Source organism: Uranotaenia lowii, chromosome 3, assembly GCF_029784155.1.
Source record: "Uranotaenia lowii strain MFRU-FL chromosome 3, ASM2978415v1, whole genome shotgun sequence".
In the NCBI taxonomy this organism is placed as follows: domain Eukaryota; kingdom Metazoa; phylum Arthropoda; class Insecta; order Diptera; family Culicidae; genus Uranotaenia; species Uranotaenia lowii.
This window is the reverse complement of record NC_073693.1, coordinates 979,628-985,583: the sequence shown is the minus strand read 5'-3', so window position 1 is coordinate 985,583 and position 5,956 is coordinate 979,628.

Genomic DNA, 5,956 nt, shown 5'->3' with positions numbered 1-5,956 from the left:
TTACTTCCACAAAAAAAAGGAAACCATTTCCAACCAGGTGGATGCAATCCAACCCACATCCACAATCGACACAGAGCCTAATGGAGTGGCAACGTGCTTTCGTTGGGAGTTGCTTATGGAATCCAATAAATTCATGACCATAGACCGACCCTAAATTCGACCCCTCGTCGAAGGAATCCAGCCTTTCTCCCTGCCTCCCTCGTCCAAGCGAACCAATCAAGGTGGAAATAAAAAGAAACAACATCCCAGGAAAACGGAAGCTGCCACAGTTTTCGGAGCGACAAACTCCTGGATGTAGCACCGTAGTAGGCTGTGGGCTTTTTTCCAATCAAAGCAACGGCAGGTAACAGCCTGCTCAGGTTGACACAAACCTGGGCTGGAAGGAGAAAAATCAGTCGCCGTTGTCGTTTTTGTCGTCTGTATTAAGAAGCCAAGTAGGCCGGCGACGAAAACGTGGGTTTCAGTGGAAGCCGGCAGAGACCACCTTTAATAAAATTACAACCCCAATACGTGATCCACGTGTTTAACGACAACCGCTGCCTGCCTATTTGGAGGAGAATCTACCATCCCTACGTAGTTATCACATGTAAAATTGCCGAACAAACGTGGTTTTGTCCTGTACCTGTGTTAGCTTGTACCACCTTTTTCAATATTATGTGGGTTCATCTTCAAAGTCTTTCGGAGAAGGTAAAACAGTTTTACCCTGTGTCTCATTTTGATAAAACAACGACAAAGTTTTGGAGGGACCTTAGACCTTTTACAAGTTGATTATTTTTCCTAAAGAATTTCAATGAAATTGTCGTTACCTTCTCATTTCGCCAACAACATCATCTCTTCGACTTCATTAACTTGTTTTTAAGGGTTTCGGAATAAATTTCTTTCGTAAATAATAGGTATACAACGGAAAAAATAATATGAACTGCCAAATATGTATTTTTAAGAGAAAAAAAACCATTGGGCCTTCAAAAGTAAGTTGAGCAAATAACCCTTGAAGAAAATTGAAGAGCACTAACTCAGCACAATTTACCTCTAATTACATTGCAATGGGAAAAAAAACACACGGTGTGGATGCTGAGCCCTGACTGAAGGTTAACTTTGATCGATTGGATCATGGCATAATGCTGGCAAAGTTGAACAAACTCTGTATTGAACAGATGATGAAGTTTGGATTTAAAATTCCACTTGATAAAAACTTCCAGCAAAGTTCCTCAAGGAAGCACCACGAGTACACTTGGTTTCATGAATAATTTTGAAAATGTCAGTGTTGATTGTTAAAACAGCTTATTAAGGTATAGAAAAAGAGTTGCGAATTGAATTATTTCTATGTTGAATTGACTGAATCAAAGCAATCGAGAGATTTCCTTTAATTCAACCACGGTATAGGTGGATTCAGAAAAATTATTCAACGAAGTAGGGTCACAACATATATTAGAGTCAAATTTACCACTTTTTAACAAGTTATGCCTGCATATATTACATGTTATTCTTCTTAGCCTTCAAAGCTAAATGAGTGTTCCAAAAATTCTGTTCTATGTAGTCAACGTATTCCACGGAATAAATTTAATAGCATTTATCAAAACATTTTAAAATAAAAACTAAATTTAAAAAAATTCACATTCAAACCATGACTTATTGAATGTTTTTTTCATATTTCTTTACAGATTTCAGATGACCATCCTAACAGTTTAAGGTAAGAAAATCAATTCCAAAGTAAATTAAATTCTTTAAAATTGAAAATCCTGATATAAATCTTGGTTCTGCATTTGAAACTAAAATTAGAATCATTTTCCATATACAAAACTCAGCATACCGGAATATTGAAAGAAATTATTTAAAATTACAATCCATTTATAAGATTTCAAATTTGAAAATTTTAAATTGCTTGTGCAGAATTGAAACATAAACAAGTTCCATGACGGTAATAAAGAATTGAAACATCAGAATTTCATCATTTGGAATTTTCATTTAGGTTCACTAGTTGAATTATGAAAATTGGAGAAAAGAATATAAAAAATTTAAGTTTTATAATTTAAATGAGAGATTTTTGTTTGAGAATTTTGTAATAAAATGCCTTTTTCGGTTCAAAATTTTTGGGAATTTTAATTTGAAATTTTTCAGAAATCGATTTCAAAATAAGAATTCAGAATTTTTGTTCAGATTAAAATGGAGAATTCAGATTTGAAATTGAAATTTATTTTAATCTTAGGTTTTAATTCCTTTTGTAACCGTTCAGTTACAAAACATCTTTGTTTTTTTTAAAGGGTGCAATTTGTTTTAATTGTTTGTGCTTACTATCACGATTCTTATTTTGTTTTACTTTTAATTATTTTGTTGATTTCAATTTTGTTATCTAAAGGATGTAAATATAAAAATGTATAACAGTTATGATGGGGGTGGGGTAAAATAACAGTTTATTCTTAGTGGGTATTCGCCTCGCCTTCGCCGTGATGTCGACTATCGAGGGAACATTTCGCCTGCGGCGTAAAGTCGACTACCGACTGGACATCTCGCCTCGCCCCGGATGTGAAAAGGCGAAAAGCCAGAAAGGAGGCGAAAAAGAGCTGTGTCCGGGAAAAGGGCATTCGAGTTCAGGCGTGCGTGTGTTGAACATCACAGGAGCATTTACCGAGTTAGTTGTGAAACCGGAAGTGGCTTTTTGAAGGAAAACCTGTTAGAATCCCTAGTATTTTCATCCTTGGATTTTCTGAGGACAACACACGCTTCGGCCTAGCAGATACTTGTATCAGCTACGTCTCATAGTAAAAGGAGCATCGAGTTCTCTGGCCTGCGGGCCATAAGCATTAAGGAGAACATTCCTCTCTCGGTTCGGTCACTCTGGCCAGATCCTGGACCAAACCGATTATGCCAACGAGAGAAGCAGGCGCGGTCCTATGGGGGGGGTGATCGGGGTGATCACCCCCCCCAAGCGGCAAAAAACCGTTGCGAAGTACTCGCAAATGCTGGATTTTATATAAAAACTAAGAACTTTTCTTAGTAGGTGTACTTTCGAATTCTCATATTTTTCCATTCCGTGAGGGGTTTGTTCAGTTTATTAATCACTTAATAGCTTAAAATTAAAAAAAAAGTCGGTCCGCCAAACTAAACCAGCCGAAACTTGCATTCCCTGGACCGAATTTCACCGAATAACTTTTGTTGAGGCAAATACAGCGTTGAATTCGAATTTGCTGACCATATACGCTTCCGGCCATAAGTTTGGGATCACCCCCTCAAAAAGCTATTTTTTTTGGTCATATCTCAGTCATCTTATGACATATTGCATTTCTTTTGATCTCATTCTAAAGTCGATGAGCAAAACCTTCTTCGTATGTTATTGGCAAAAGGTACATATATGTTAACTTAATATAACTTCAACTTGGCGTAAAGTTGGAAAATTTCCTTAAAATCGCACTTTATATTTAAACCCAATCAGTTCAGGGTTGGGTGGGTCGAATTTAAAAATTTGAGTTGCATTTGAATCTTATTTGATAAATATCAAAACAGTGCTTTAAATAGATAAAATAGCTACTTAGGTTATCGATCAAAAGTTTGGCCTCACTCCTCAGTATGATGTATCGGTAAAAAGTTTGGGATCATGTGAAACATGCAATTTAATTTCGTGCGTATCTGTTATCTAAGTTATCTTTAATGCTGATGAGTTTTTTCGCTTTTTGGATATGTTGTGAAAATGTTTTTTCAGACTAACTTCGTTAAAACTTTAGCCTTAGTTTGATCATTTTTTGATAATGTTCACCAAATAGTCGGTATGTTCAATAATACCGGTTTGGCTCCATGTTTGATGGATCAACATATTTCGATCCTTTTTAGAAGTAAAAAAGACTTGAGCCTTTAAGTGTTAAATTGCCTTTGGAGCCCTTCAGATACCACGTGGACAGAAAAATGGAATTTTACCCCCTTCTCCCTCTCCGTGCACAAGTGTGAACATTTGGGAAAACCTTCCCTCCTCCCCCAGATGTCCACCTGGACAGATTCGATTTTTGTTGTCTACATTTAATACTACGATTCCATTTCTTGGTTGATTTTTCATTGAAAGCTTCGATTTTTACAGAATGCATCTCCAAAGCCTATATTTTTTTCTGAATTAAAGATATCGAAACATACTAGACAATTTAAACTAGAAAGATACATTTTACTTTCTGATTTTTTTTGACGTAGAATTACGTCTTACGGCAACACTATAGGGGGGCAAATTGAAATTCGCAAACGGACCGACCGTCACGAAAAACGCCTCTTTCAAAGACATCTTTTCCATACATCATTTTGGGTCGGCTATGTGTTGGTACACCAATACTAATTCAGCGCAAATACGAATGAAACGGAAATCTTCCCCACGAAGTTATAAAAAGAAGTGCCTTTCACTGCCTCAAATTCCATTCGTGTTCGTGCTTTCAAGGTGGAAACATCGTGTACCAAGGATACCGGAGGAAAGTCTTCCCACAAGCAGCTGGCGACCACGGCTGCCCGAAAGTGTGCTCTAGTGGCTAGTCACCGGAGAAGTGAAGAATCCGCATCGTTTCCGGCCTGGAATCGTTGCCTTGCGTGAGATCCGGCGTTTCCAGAAAAGCAGTTGATCCGCAAGCTGCCTTTCCAGCGTCTGGTAAATGAGATCGACGGAGAGACGGATCTGCAATTCCAAAGCTCATGGCACTGCATGAGGACACCAATCTTTTGGTCTTCCACATCAAGCGGGGGACTATCATGCCGGCCGAAGAATATTCAGCTGGTTCGTCGAATTCATGGAAATTTCTTCTCTTGCTTCATTCAACAAACGGCCCTTTTCAGGGCCACTAGTTTATGAAAGAGAGGCTGAAAAATGTCATCGCTGTGGATGCGTGTTGTTCCGTGTCGCGATTCTAGCTGCTGCTCCTCCAGTTACTACTAAAAACGGAGCACATCGAAGCAAAAGAAAATTTAACACATTCGCCGGTCAACGCATGGTCCTGACGATGACCGCGTAAACTTTGAATGAATAGTCTTTGCCGGGTGACCTCCATTGAGAAGGCAGTGGTGACGAAGACTTCTAAGAACAAGAAGGCTAGAGCTTCGGGATCTGCATAGGAAGAAATAATCAGTTCAGTAGTACCTAAGGGGCTGTTCACATACCACGTGGTCAACTTAGGAGGAAATGGGGGGATGAAAATGTCCACGGAAAGGGGGGTATGGGTTTGGGTCTTGTCCACGTGAACATACGTGGTATCTGAATGGCCTCAATTGGGTAGCCGTTTTTCTGTATCTCCAAGAAATACACTCGTCTTCGTCTCCCGAAAACGGGTGCAGTCACTGCAGTTTCGACAAACGGCAAATTTGAATCCATCCAGCGTTGATTTTGGTACAACGAAGAATCAGAAAACCCAGGGAAAGCAACAAAAAAAACTCGCAGCGTTCCACAGGAAAAAAGTTCATAAAAAGGCGGCAAAAGCCCCATCAGCAGCTCATTTTGCGATTGATTTCTGTACCACGCGGTCGCAATCCAGCGACCGACCCAAAAATGTATGAGGGTCCAGATTTAATTTCAGACTACTTGCCTGGTCTCTGCTCGACCTACGTACACTTTGAATCGTACTAGACGGTTTTTACACTGCATTAACACAATTCTAATTCCTTTTCCATTTGTAAAAACAATTATTCTTAACGCGATGCGAAAAGCTGTTAAGAGTTATTGTTTTTACAAATGAAAAAAACTCGAAAGTTGGGTGAAATTTTATTAGCATTGCAATGCTTGCACACGTTCACAGCCAAGCCCAAATCAGCTGGCTTTCGTGAGAGGCCGAAGTCGTATTTTTCACTTTTTCGTTGGAAAAGTGCTACATAGCATAGCATAGCATAGCATAGCATTGGGTGACTACACACATCTTGAATTGGCTGATACACGAGGTACAACTAACAATCAAGCCCAACACTAGATGCCAAAATAAGTATCTGGGTTCAATACTCATTT